At 41.4% G+C, this 13,891-nt stretch overlaps 1 protein-coding gene and 1 pseudogene across 1 annotated transcript in view; both read left to right on the top strand.

Moving 5' to 3' along the window:
• Positions 1-13,891, top strand: part of PPAPDC1A (phosphatidic acid phosphatase type 2 domain containing 1A) — a 150,673-nt gene that overhangs the window by 90,137 nt on the left and 46,645 nt on the right. The window lies entirely within an intron of this gene.
• LOC105002738 lies at positions 8,302-8,730 on the top strand (annotated as a pseudogene).

Here is a 13,891-nt window from a genome sequence, read left to right as displayed (position 1 = left end):
GTCTTAGTTGCGGCATGCAGGCTCTCTAGTTGTGGTGCGTGGACTCCAGAGCACGCAGGCTCAGTGCCTGTCCTGCAGTATGTGAGATCTTAGTTCTCCAACCAGGGATCAAACCTGCATCTCCTGCATCGGAAGGCTGATTCTTAACCACTGGACCAGCAGGGAAATCCCTGTGTTGCAGTCTTGAGATAGAATTTCTTGCTTGGGAAACCTCAGTCTTTGCTCCTAAGGCCTTGAAATAATTGAATGAGGTACACTCATATTATGTAGGGTGAGCTCCTTAATTTAAAGTCAACTGATAGTAAACACTTGTCACATCTAAAATATGTCTTTGAAGCAACTTCCAGACTGATGTTTGACCAAACATCTGGGCACTATGGCCTAGCCAAGCTGATACACAAAATTAGTCATCACTCTCTTATTCCTTCCTTCCCTTATCATTTTAAATTCAGGAATACCTTGGTAATGTTCTGATGCCTTAGTGCGGGGGTACCATATGTTAGAAGATTCTCATATAACCTCAGTGTTATTTTGATGACAAGAGTCCTGGAGAGTGTCCTACTCTTGTAGGACAAGAGTCCTACAAAGGGTCTTTGTAGGCTGAGTGTCTGGGAGTTTGCTTTTGTGGAACAAATCTAAAGGGTTTGTAAATATGGATGGAAAAATTATCATAAGATATCATCTATGCTAAGCAGCCAGGTTTAACTCCATCAAGCATGAATATTTAATGTTATAAACCAGCTGGTTTTTGGAGTGGTTAGACAGACTTTTGCATAAAGATACAGGAAATAGAAGAGCAGAAGAAAATGCAAGATTCATTTGTTTTGGATCATTTAATGAAATGAAATTGCTGTCCAGGGATTTTGCTGCTAGATGGGAAGCTTGAAAAAGACCATCTTCTTCTTTTAAAAATGGTATAGGGCAAAACCAATACAATATTGTAAAGTTAAAAAAAAAATAAAAAAAAATAGAAAAAAATAAAAATAAAAATGGTATGAAATGACATGGACTGATTGGGTCATGTTCAACCAGGACAAACTGGTGGTCACTTATCTGAGGTCAGTTTGATTTGTGTGGTTTACCTTCTAAGTGACAAATGAGAGCTTCCAAATTCATTGTCTTGTCATGGGACATCATCATACTTGGCAAGAGCCTCTCCTAGGTTTTTTCACCTAAATTTGCGTTATCTTTCATCTTAAACTTCCAAGACAGTTTCAGAGGTTCTGGGAAGCAACTGTGCTTATTTTGCAACTTTTTCATCATTGAAATGAAGACCCCCCCTGAATACTGGAAAGTCTTGCTTTGGGGATACCAAATCCTTGGAGGAAATAGTTGGCTTTAAAAAGAATCAGACCTCTTTATGGGGTGATGTTTTTCAATCTTTTTTTTTTTTTTTCATTATCACCCATCCTCATTTTTGTAGGCTTCCCCTTCAACTAACCCTAACCCTCAACTTCTTTTCTCTACCATGAAATATTAATTCCACTGATATATTGTATTAATATTATAGCTGTTTGGAGGGCCACAAAAAATTGTAATATCTAGAATTTTCTCATCTCCCCAAGAATCAATTTTTGTCCCCTTGGGGGGATACCACTCTAATGGCAGAAAGTGAAGAGGAACTAAAGAGCTTCTTGATGAGGGTGAAGGAAGAGAGTGAAAGAGCCAGCTTAAAACTAAATATTGAAAAATCCAGGATCATGACATCTGATCCCATTCAGTTCAGTTCAGTTGCTCAGTCGTGTTCGACTCTTTGCGACCCCATGAATCACAGCACGCCAGGCCTCCCTGTCCATCATCAGCTCCCGGAATTCACCCAGACTCACGTCCATTGAGTCAGTGATGCCATCCAGCCATCTCATCCTCTGTCGTCCCCTTCTCCTCCTGCCCCCAATCCCTCCCAGCATCAGAGTCTTTTCCAGTGAGTCAACTCTTCGCATGAGGTGGCCAAAGTACTGGAGTTTCAACTTTAGCATCATTCCTTCCAAAGAAATCCCAGGGCTGATCTCCTTCAGAATGGACTGGTTGGATCTCCTTGCAGTCCAAGGGACTCTCAAGACTCTTCTCCAACACCACAGTTCAAAAGCATCAATTCTTCGGTGCTCAGCTTTCTTCACAGTCCAACTCTCACATCCATACATGACCACAGGAAAAACCATAGCCTTGACTAGACGAACCTTTGTTGGCAAAGTAATGTCTCGGCTTTGGAATATGCTATCTAGGTTGGTCATAACTTTCCCATTACTGATCCCATTACTGCATGACAAATAGAAGGGGAAAAGGTGGAAGTAGTGACGGATTTCCTCTTCTTGGGCTCCAAAATCACTCCAGATGGTGACTGCAGCCATGAAATCAGAAGATGTTTGCTTCTTGGCAGGAAAGCTATGACAAACCTAGACAGTGTGTTGAAAAGCAGAGACATTACTCAGCTGACAAAGGTTCCTATAGTTAAGGCTATGGTCTTCCCAGTGGTCATATATAGTTGTGTGAGCCGGACCATAAAGAAGGCAGAGAGCCAAAGAATTGATTCCTTTCAACTGTGGTGCTGGAGAAGACTCCTGAGAGTCTGATGGACAGCAGGGAGATCAAACCAGTCAATGTTAAGGGAAATCAACCCTGAATACTCACTGGGAAGGACTGATGCTGAAGCTGAAACTCGAGTATTTTGGTCACATGATGCGAACAGCTGACTAACTGAAAAAGTCCCTGATGCTGGGAAAGATTGAAGGCAGAAAGAGAAGAGGACATCAGAGAATGAGATGGCTGGATGGCATCACCGATGCAATGGACGTGAACTTGGGCAAACTCTGGGAAATGGTGAGGAGTGGGGAGGCCTAGCGTGCTGCAGTCCATGGGGTCTCAACGAGTCGGACACGACTGGGCAACTGAACAATGAGGGCTACGTGGTCTTGGTTGGGAATGAGTATTCCTGGGCAGTAGTTCTCAACTGGACAATTTTGCCCCCTAGGGGATATTAGCAAAGTCCAGAGACATTTGTGGTTGTCACAAGGGCATGTGACATGTGGCATCTCCTCCGTCGAGGCCAGGGATGCTGCCAAACTTCCTGCAGTGCAGAGGACAGTCCTCACGACACAGAAGGATCCAGCCCCAAATGTCAATGATGTCCAGGCTGAGAGCCCCATTCTAAGATAATTAGGCAAATATATGGAAGAAATTTATCTTTCACATGTTAAATTCATCCACTCTTCAGGTTCTTGGTCTGAATAAATAGAGTAGTTTTAGAAATGGTTACTGTTTAATTAATTAAAAATACTCTCCCTCAAAGACTTGGCTCACCATTTGACTTCCATGAAAAAAAAGATCATGGTCAGATTAAAGGTTGTAATTAAAGCCTAATGCCTTTTTATTTCTGTCTTTCTTTTTAAATTTTTTATTATGAAGAAATTCAGACATATAAAAGAAAACAGAGCTAATGAATCCCCACATGCTTCAAGTACAAGAGTCTGCCCTTCTTCCTTCCTGTTGTTGTCTGCCCACTTCCTACCACCACTGAGAATGCTGACAGTCTCTTTTTATTGGAGCATAACTGCTTTACAGCGCTGCATTCATCTCCGCTGTCCAACGAAGTGACTCAGCTGTGTGTATGCATATATCCCTCCCTCTTGGCTCTCCCTCACCCCCGACCCCACCCCTCCCATCTAGGTCATCACAGAACACCGAGTTGAGCCCCTTTTGCTTCATAGTAGGTTCCTACTAGCTAGCTATTTTACACATGGTAGTATATCTTTAAAAAATTATTTTAGCATTTTAAGGTAAAATGTACATTGAAATGCATAGGTCATTGCCATTCGGTCTTGAGAAGTGGGCTCATTATATAACCCATATTCCTGTCACAATGTAAGGTATTTCCATCACCTCAGAAGGGTCTTTATGTTCATTTCCAATCTTCATTCTCTTGAAATAACCACTGTACTGTTTTTTTTTTTTTCAACCTTTAGATTAGCTTTGCCTACTTTAGAATTTCATCTAAATGGAATAATGCAGTGTATTCTTTTTGAGTCTGGCAGTTTTTGCTCCGTATAATATCTTGAAGTTCATCCACATTGTTATAAGTATCCATAATTTATTCTTTTTTATTGCTGCAATGTATTTCATTGTAATGAATATTCCACAGGTTCTTTGTCTTTCTGGTTATTTCAATTGTGAATTAAGCTGCTATGAACATTTGTGTGCAGTTCTTTTAATGAACTGTGCTGACATTTATCTTGGCTAAATATCTGTGAGTGATATTGCTAACGTAAAAACATTAGGATATGTTTAACATTTGAAGAAACTGCCAGATATTTTCACAAAATGCTTGTGCTAGTTTACATTCTCTCTGGCAATGTATGAAAATTTCAGGTACACTGGGTCTTCACCAACATTTGCTGTTACTGGTTTTTTTTGTTTGCTTAGTCATTTTGGTGGGTTTATACAGTGTCTCATTGTAGTTCTCTACTACAATGAATACTAATGATGTCACTGACATTTTCATTTGCCTACTGGCTGTTCTCATATCTTCCTTGGTGCGGTGTCTGTTCAAATCCTTTTTCCATTAATTATTTTTGTCTATTTGTGATTAACTGGTGATGTTTCTTCATATTCTGTTTAGAAGCCTTGTGTCAAATAAATGTTTTGTGAATATGTTCTCCCATCAGTGGCTTGCCTATTCATTTTCTTAATAGTATCTGTTGATGAGTAGTACCTTAAATTTTGATTAAATCTTACTTGTCACTTTTTTCATTTGTGGTTATTGCTTTCTGTGTTTTATGTAAGAAATCTTTCCCACCTTCCAGTTATAAACTTGTCTTCATATGTTTTCTTCAAAAGCTTTATGGTTTGGGTTTTATATTTAAAACCAAGTTGATTTTTGTTCAGTGTGTGAGACAGTGTTTAAAAGTTAAAATTTTTTGCATTTATATCCATTTTTAGCACCGTTTATTGAAACAATTTTTCCTTTCACTATCAAGTAGCTTTAGTGCCTTTGCAGAAATTGATAGACCATACAATGTGGTTCTCTTTCTGTACTCTCTACAATGTCATTAATCTGTCTGCCTACCCTTTTTCTAGAACTGCACTGTATTGATTACTGTAGCTTTATGGTAGGTCTGTTGAAGTCCAGCAGCTGGAATCTTTCATCTTTGTTCTTTTTTTTTTCTCAAGGTTACTTTGGCAATTATAGGTTCTTTACTTTTCCAAAATATATGCTGTGGAATCAGTTTATGAATTTTCATAAGAAAGTCTTGTGGCATTATAATTGGGATTACACTCAATCAACAGAATTTGAAAAGAAGAGTTAACATGTGTTATTTAGTTCGTTTCTCTAGTGAAGCTCCCATTTTCCTCTTAATTGCTTTTCATCACAACCTCGAGTGTTTCTGAGTGCACCCTTAGGCTTGAACTTTACCATGTTCAAATAAAGTCAGTTCCTTTGAGAAGAGCTCCAGAGTTCTCTGTTTTAAGATGTGTCTTCCCGAGCCTTGTTTCTAGAGCTGAAGATAGGGACAATGACAGGTTCCTTCTGAGTGATGCTCATGCCTAGGACTTGGCCACTGGAAGGAGGGGAGCTCAGTAGTTTCTGACCTTCAGGGTGATGAACACCAACAGCCTGTCTCTCCCAGCAGGACACCATTGCCCTCGACTAGGAGCTGTGGGAAGAGGAAGGGGGAGCCCTGTGTTCTAGGCTGTATCCATCTGGGATGGACCTTCCTTCACACGAGGCTGGGAGGGAAGGAGCAAGAATGGATCAAGGTTCTGATGCCAGAGATTTTCACTGTCCCTACTGAGTTTTAGTGTCTTCTTAAATGACTGTTTCTTCATTTGCTATGTGCTCTTAGGATCACTTCCAGAGACTTGATTTTATATTTTTAGTAATTTTCTCCAGTTTAGCTTGGAATTGGGTCCCCAGAGCTTCTCATGTGCCAGTGTGGAAGTGAAACTCCCTTATGTCACTTTTGATAAATTGTGATTTTAAAGTAATTTGTACATTTATCTATACTGTTGAGTTTGTTAACATAAAGGTGTTCATAATATTACCTTATTGACTTTTTCATGTCTGTTAAGATTGGTGGTGCTAGGCTGGCTTCCCTTTCTGATGTAGTAATTTGTTTCTGATCCTTTTTTCCCTTGATTAACTTACTTGCAGTTTATTGATTTTATTAAACTTTTCAAACAACCTACTTTGTCTTTATTTTTTCTATTTTTATGTCTTTTCTGCTTTGTTGATTTTGGTTCTTATTTTCATTGCTTCCGTGCTTTTAATTTGTGTTTAAATTGCTCATGCTTTTCTAGCTTAAGTTAGAAATTTAAATAATAATTGTTTAAAGATTTTTTCCTTTCTAATATAAGCATTTAAAGCTATAAATGTCTCTATTTTAGCTATACCCCCACAAAATTTGTTATATTGTATTTTTATTGTTATTATGTTCAAAATATTTTCTAACATCCCTGTGGTTTTTTCTTTGATCTATGTGTTATTCAGAAGTGAATTTTTAAATTTCCAAATATTGGAGACTTTCCCAGCTATTTTAATGTAATGAATTGTTAACTTAGTTTTATTGTGACTGGAAAACATACTCATGAAAATTTCAGTCTTTTGAAATTTATGGAGATTTGTTTTATTGCCTAGCACATTCTTTATCTTGGTGGATATTTCATTCACACCCGAAAACATATTCTGAATTTGTTGGGTGTGGCATTCCGTGTGTGTTGATTAAGATGTTGTTGTTCAGAGATTTCTAATTCTTTTTCTCTGTCTCACTGTTATCAATCAAGAGTTTGATAGTGTTAACTATGATTATGGATTTTGCCTGTTTCTCCTTTTTGTTTTGCTGGTTTTGCTTCCTGTGTTTTGGAGCGCTTTCTATTGGCACTCACACATTTATGACTGCTGTATTTTCTTATCGTCTGACCCTTTCTTTAACCATTATGAAATGTCCTTTACTCTCCATTCTCTCTCCCATTGCATGTAATGACTTCTTGTGGATGTGAGGGCCCTAGACTCATCAGAGATCTTGTTCTTGGCCCATGATGGTAGAATGGACTTGAATTATAAAGGAATACTTGTTGGATAGGCAGCTAGTTTGTGTGGGTGTTTCTTTTATCACTGTTTCAAATCATTGACTTTTAACTCAGTCTTCCAAATTTGGGCCCAGGGATCATTCAAGATGTTAGATATGTTCTAAAAATAAAAATTCAGATAACCACATGTCTTCTGCAGTGGACATCTTTTGGGATATAGATAGATGGAAGGAGGAAGGGACATAGGTAGATAAATATAAGATAATACTGTTCTACAATCCCATTCTCTGGAAACTGTCCTAGTCCCAGCCTCAGCTGGGCACCTGCCATGGAAACATTATCTTTTGGCTTTAGAACCACACCAAGTCCTTTCTTTGTGTTTTCTCAGATTCATATCTAGTGTGCATATCCTTAGAACCAGGGTGGTTTCTTTTCCCTTTTGGCTAGAACTCATGTATGTACATAAGTTATTCCCATGAGGGTCTCCACAGCATGTATTTCATTCCAGACCTGCTTCCTCATTTCTCCCACTGGCTTTGGGGGCCATCTCTCTGGCCTCTTTTGGCATCTACTTGGAAAATGCAAAGTCATTTGAATGTTGGCTGGAGCCAACTTAATTAGGAAGTTAAGTCTGCTGAAGGCAAATGAAGCAGATCATTCCACAGCCAAGTGTGTGCAGTTGTTGGGTGATTCAAGCCAATGCTTCTTTCCACCCATCCTCCTCTGGAGTCTGCTAATTACTGCTAAATAGCACCTTCCTTTTATGCCAGCAGCAGAGTTAGCACTGGGATACAGAGTAGAAAAAGCATTTCAAGCCTTTGAAGAGTTGTTGTTGTTTAGTCACTAAGTTGTGTCCAACTCTTTGCAACTCCAAAAGTGTGTTCAGGACCCCAAATTCACCACCAACACTGAGTTTTCAGAATTCCCCTGCCTTCCTTTGTCTAGAGTAAGAAAGGGACCTGAGCTGTTAGAATAATGTGGTCAGCTCTCCTTCTAATCAGCAATGTCATTTCATGGCAAACACTTGACTTTTCAGTCTTCCCTTTCACTTTTTAAGAGATGAAGGGATATAGTTGAGATGAGGTTTCAGAACTCATTTTGAGTGATGGAATACTTTTTCAGCCTCTGTCATCAGTTTTGAAAGAGGGTTTAAAAATACCTCCCAAAGGCTCTTGTTTCCTCTGCTCCCTCTTGTGCTGATGTTCTGCCCCTCTTGCCCAGCTCTCAAGAGGCTCAGTCATCTCCCCCAGAAGGTGGGGCCTGGTTGTGGAGGAGGAAGTCATGAGGCTCTGCTTTGCCCAGCTCTGGGAGCACACCACTGCCCCAACCACGGGGTCCGTGTGTGCCTTGGGCTATGACCTGTACAGAGTCCAAGATTACACAATACCACTGACGGAGAAAGTCCTTGTGAAAACCAACATTCAGATACTCTTCCTTCTGGGTGCTATGGGAGAGAAGCTCCACATTCTGACTTGGCAAAACATTTCATAGAGGTAGGAGTGTCATAGATGAAGTGTCATAGATGAAGATTATAGAGATGTTGGTGTTGTTCTGTTTAATTTTGGCAAAGAAGAGTTTGAAGTCAAAAAGGGTGATTGAATTGCACAACTTATTTCTGAATGGATATTTCACCCAGAAATTGAGGTAGTTCAAGCTTTAGATGACACTGAAAGGGGTTCAGGAGGTCTTGGTTCTATTGGAAATAATTAAAATTTATGCCAAGAACAGAAAGTGAAAAAAAATGTACTTTTGCCTTGAAAATCAAGGCTTTGCTTAATGTGAAAAAGGAAAAAACAAAAACAAAAAAAACCAAAAAACCTCCCAAAGATGTGGTGAGTATTGAAAAGGATAAAGGCTGTGAAGCCACTTGTACTGTGCTGAGAGCACCCAGTAGGTGCTTTGTGACTGGATCCTCTCTCTAACTCCTCCAGCAGAGCTGGTTAATCCTGATAATGCCTGCAGAGACCAAGATGACACTGTGGGTGAGGGTCCTTTCTGCCTGGAAGCCTGGAGTGGGGTCTGGGGGCTGGGAACTGGGGAATCCTGGGAGGAGAGACCAGTGAGCTGCTTTACTCCAGAGCTTTGGCCTTCCTGAGTCTTTGCTTGTTTTTGTAAGCAAACATATTCAGAAGTTAAAGTTTATTTGGGAGCATCTTTGTGCATATTTCTGCCAATAAGTAGATTCAATTTCAGTTGGTTTTCTCTCATAGGATTATCTCCCTCAGTTTTCTGGACCATAAGAATCTCTACAGTTTTTCATCAAAAGCGAGGAAGAAAGGGGAGGAAGGGAGGAAAAACACATTGTTTTCTTTATGGTTCATTTACTAGCTAGAGGCTAGGGGAAACTTGACAGACTTCGGATCCCATGGTGATTAGTAACTTTGTTTAAAAAATATATATATATATATATATGTCTCATATTTTTGTCCTTCACTAATATGGCTTTTTGATCAAATGTTCAGGTTTCTGGCCTGGATATTCTTTACCACAGCTTACAAATAAGACAAGAGTCCATTTACTTTCTTTCAAAATTACTGCCTTCTGGAAAAGAAGAAAAGTAACTGGCATTTGCTGACTGTGTAGAGCCAGGGAGCCCAGTGAAGAACTGCCTGTGTCTTATGGTCAAAGGGTTGTCTCCTCCTGTTGTTAGGATTTACCTATAAAATCCAGAGGGACTTCCCTGGAGGTTCAGTGGTTAAGACTCCGTGCTTTCAATGCAGGGATACAGGGGGTGCTGGTTCGATCCCTGGTCAGAGAACTAAGATTCCACATGACCGAACAAAGCGAAAAAGAAAAACAAGTGAGATGCTGCCACGTATTTCATGATCTGGCCTTTGTCACATCTTAGGTAGAATTCCAAATGCCCTGCAAGTATTTCAGAAAGCATTCATTTGTGCATTTCTTTAGTGATTCAGCCATTTATTCAACCTGTGTTTCGTGGAGACCTACTATGTGCTAGGTCTGCCTGTGGTGCAAGAGGAGGCAGACACCAATCCTGTCCTAGTAGCCTTTACAGAGCACGACCTCAGCGAGCCATATGGTGCCTTAAGCCCATCAGGATAAGGTGTCTCTTGCTCCCGGCAGATGCAGTCCCGGGTACGAAGCATCGTCAGTGAAAGCAGGTGTCCTTCATCAGGTGGGAGCCCTTGGGCAGTGAGTATTTTGAACAACCATTCTTGGCAGCCCTGATGGACAGCAGTGGACATTAAACAAATTACTACTCAAATAGACACTTAATTACAAGCCTGGCATATACAACTAAGGAAAGTACCTAATGCATAATTATTAAGTAGTGTCTCTTACATAGGCAGAGGTGTCTGGGACAATTCAGAAGGAGGAGTGCGTGAGAACATTTCTCATCAGAAGAACCCCAAGCATCCCCACCCATCGTCTTGGTGCCTGTGGGGAAGAGAGCCAGGGCACTTAGATAAGTTTAAGACTTTTGGATTTCTGGTCTAACCACTTGTTTGATTAGAGCATTTATTTATTTTTTTATGTTCATAACTATGCATTGCTGACTGTCCAAAGAATGCCATTTTAAGACCTATCATGGGGTAAAAAATGATAAATTTGCTTTTGTAATCATTAGATTTCTCTACATAAATAATTTCATACTTAGGAGCACTTTAGTATTAGTTATGAGAGAAAGAGAAGAATTGTTTTCAGATTCAGACAGACCTGAGTTTGGCCTGGCTCCATTACTTTGTAATGATGTGATCTTGGGCAAATTGCTTCATGAGCTTCTGCCTCAGTTTACTCATCTGTAAAATGGGATCTCTAATGCCTACCTTTTAAGGTGTGGGGAAAATTAAATGTGATGATTTAGTGCCCATTCCCCCTTGAGCTCTGACTCTGGGAAAGATCAGAAGATGCTGGTCTCTGTCCCCTTTGGCAGCAATGGGAAAGCAAGAGTGAAACAAAACAGAATCTGGTCAACGTGTGTTGATTCAAGTGTGTTTGTTTCTTATGTCATACGACAGCAGACTATAGATGCAGCCAGTTGAGTTCCCTACTGAAAGATGAGTGTTTGATTATTGCATCCTTAATACCGTCCTTCATGGCATGTGTTTTGCTGTGAGATTCGTGCAGTATATTCAGTCAACATACTCCTCTTGCAGTGGTTCTCCTGTCTACACCTATGGTATTAATTTGATTCTATGTACAGATCTATCTGGGGTTCCCAGGTGACTCAGTGGTAAAGAATCCGCCTGCAATACAGGATACACGAGTTTGGTCCCTGAGTCAGGAAGATCCCCCGGAGAGGGAAATGGCAACCCACTCCAGTATTCTTGCCTGGGAATTTCATGCCCCGAGGAGCCTGGCAGGCTACAGTCCATGGGGTCATAAAGAGTCAGGCACGAGTGAGCGACTAAACAACAGATCTATAAATTTCTGAAACTCACTGTCTTACAATTTTTTAAAACAAAAGTAAAACGTTAAAAAAGATTTCTCTGATCATGGCCTCCTGTGTATTTAAGAATTATGGCATGCCACTTAGATCCTTCTTAAAAACCAGGGTGTGTTTCAACAGCCTCCCTTGAGCCAGGCTTCTGGACAAGGCCAAATCAATGACCACAGCATGGCACACTTGCCTGATGGCCGCAGACTGAGAAGTGGGAGGCCTGCTGGAGATGCATTTCCTAGAAGGTTGGTGAACAGTTGCACCCACATCTAGAAAGTTCACAGCAGCAGGGATACCGGAGTGCAGTCAGCCAGAATGTCAGCCAGCATGGGCCCAAGTACAAACCACCAGAGACATAGCCTGACCTTAGACCACGGGATTGGAAGTCATCGTCCACTAAGTCATCCATTGTTTTCCTCATTGGATGGTAGCTAAAGCTGAAGCACAGTTCTCAGTTCTCGAAGTGAATAACATGATTTAGGGAGGCAGTCGCTTGAGATGGCAAAGGAAGCCTCTGAGTAGGGCTGGGATGGTAGTCCTAACCAATTGCAGTCAACCTGGGAACCACTGGTTGTTACTCAGCCTCCTTCAGTCTCTTTATGACAGATGGGATTTGCAATAGCACAGGCTAACAGTGAAAGTTCATTGCAGAGGAGCTGGCCACCTCCCCAAGGAGAGAAGAGGTGCCTTTGGAGGCCTTCATGCTATTAACTGGTGGCTCAGAGGGTAAAGCCTCTGTCTACAGTGTGGGAGACCCGGGTTCAAGCCCTGGGTTGGGAAGATCCCCTGGAGAAGGAAATGGTAATCCACTCCAGGACTATTGCCTGGAAAATCCCATGGACAAATGAGCCTGATAGACTACAGTCCACGGGGTTGCAAAGATTCGGACATGACTGAGCGACTTCACTTCACTTGGAGGCCTTCGGCCCAATACAGGAATGTATAAGCCCCATGACTTTGTAAAAGTATATTTAGTTTCTTTCATGCATCCAGCCCATATGTGCCCTTTTTGCTCAATTGCTGCTGAGAAATTAACTGGTAAAAGCTTTTCATATGGTAACAATAACCACAAAACTCACTGCCATGTGGCTGTCCTCGATGCTTTATCTCGTCCCCAACATTACAAACAGACCCCTGATTGGATTCGATGGTGGCTCAGTCAGTAAAGAATAAATCTGCAATGCAAGAGATATGGGTTTGGTCCCTGGGTTGGGAAGATCCCCTGGAGAAGGAAATGGCAACCCACTCTAGTACTCTTGCCTGAGAAATCCTGTGGACAGAGGAGCCTGATGGGCTACAGTCCCTGGGGTCGCAAGAGTTGGATGGACATGACTTAGCGACTAAACTACCACCACCGCTAGACTACCCTGATTGTCGATAAATGCTGTCTTCATGTCCCAGGGTCTTCAAAAATTCTTCCATGCATCTGTAACACTCACTTGGATTGAGTTTTTCTTCCCCTAGAGGCAGTTTGTATGTCCTTCCTGTTCAGACACTACTGTCCTTACCTGTTGGCATCACTGACTCGATGGACATGAGTTTGAGTAAACTCCTCCGGGAGTTGGTGGTGGACAGAGAGGCCTGGTGTGCTGCAGTCCATAGGGTTGCAAAGAGTCAGACGTGACTGAGTGACTGAACTGAATTGAACTGATCCTTACCTGTAGATGGTGAAGGCAGAGGAGGGGTGGAGCCCAGGTGACCTTGGCACCCTCATAGGTGCCTGGCACAGAGTCTCCTGCCTGTGTGGGTGCCAGTGTGGTTAGCAGGCTCCAGCTCTTTCCAACCACCACAAGTCTGTTCTCTACATCTTTGTTCTGTTCAGTTCAGTCGCTCAGTCGTGTCCGACTCTTTGCAACCACATGGATGCACATGCCAGCCCTCCCTGTCCATCACCAACTCCCAGGGTTTACTCAAACTCATGTCCATCAAGTTGGTGACACCATCCAACCATCTCCTCCTCTGTCATCCCCTTCTTCTCCCACCTTCAATCTTTCCCAGCATCAAGGTCTTTTCAAATGAGTCAGTTCTTTGCATCAGGTGGCTAAAGTATTGGAGTTTCAGCTTCAGCATCAGTCCTTCCAATGAATATTCAGAACTGGTTTCCTTTAGGATGGACTGGTTAGATCTCCTTGCAGTCCAAGGGACTGTCAAGAGTCAAAGCATCAATTCTTTGGCGCTCAGCTTTCTTTATAGTCCAACTCTCACATCCATACAGGACCACTGGAAAAACCATAGCTTTGACTAGATGGACCTTTGTTGGCAAAGTAATGTCTCTGCTTTTTAATATGTTGTCTACATTGGTCATAACTTTTCTTCCAAGGAGCAAACATCTTTTCATTTCATGGCTGCAGTACATCTTTGTGAACTCTAGTATTTCTTGACTAAGGAAATAAATGTCAAGGCAGAGGAGAAAGTATAGCTCTATGAGGATCCATTATTAGATGAACAGAAATGGCATGATTTTTTATT

The sequence above is a fragment of the Bison bison genome, unplaced genomic scaffold, assembly GCF_000754665.1.
Source record: "Bison bison bison isolate TAMUID 2011002044 unplaced genomic scaffold, Bison_UMD1.0 scf7180017864456, whole genome shotgun sequence".
In the NCBI taxonomy this organism is placed as follows: Eukaryota; Metazoa; Chordata; class Mammalia; order Artiodactyla; family Bovidae; genus Bison; species Bison bison.
The sequence above is the reverse complement of the archived record's forward strand: the minus strand, read 5'-3'. Positions and strand labels throughout refer to the sequence as shown.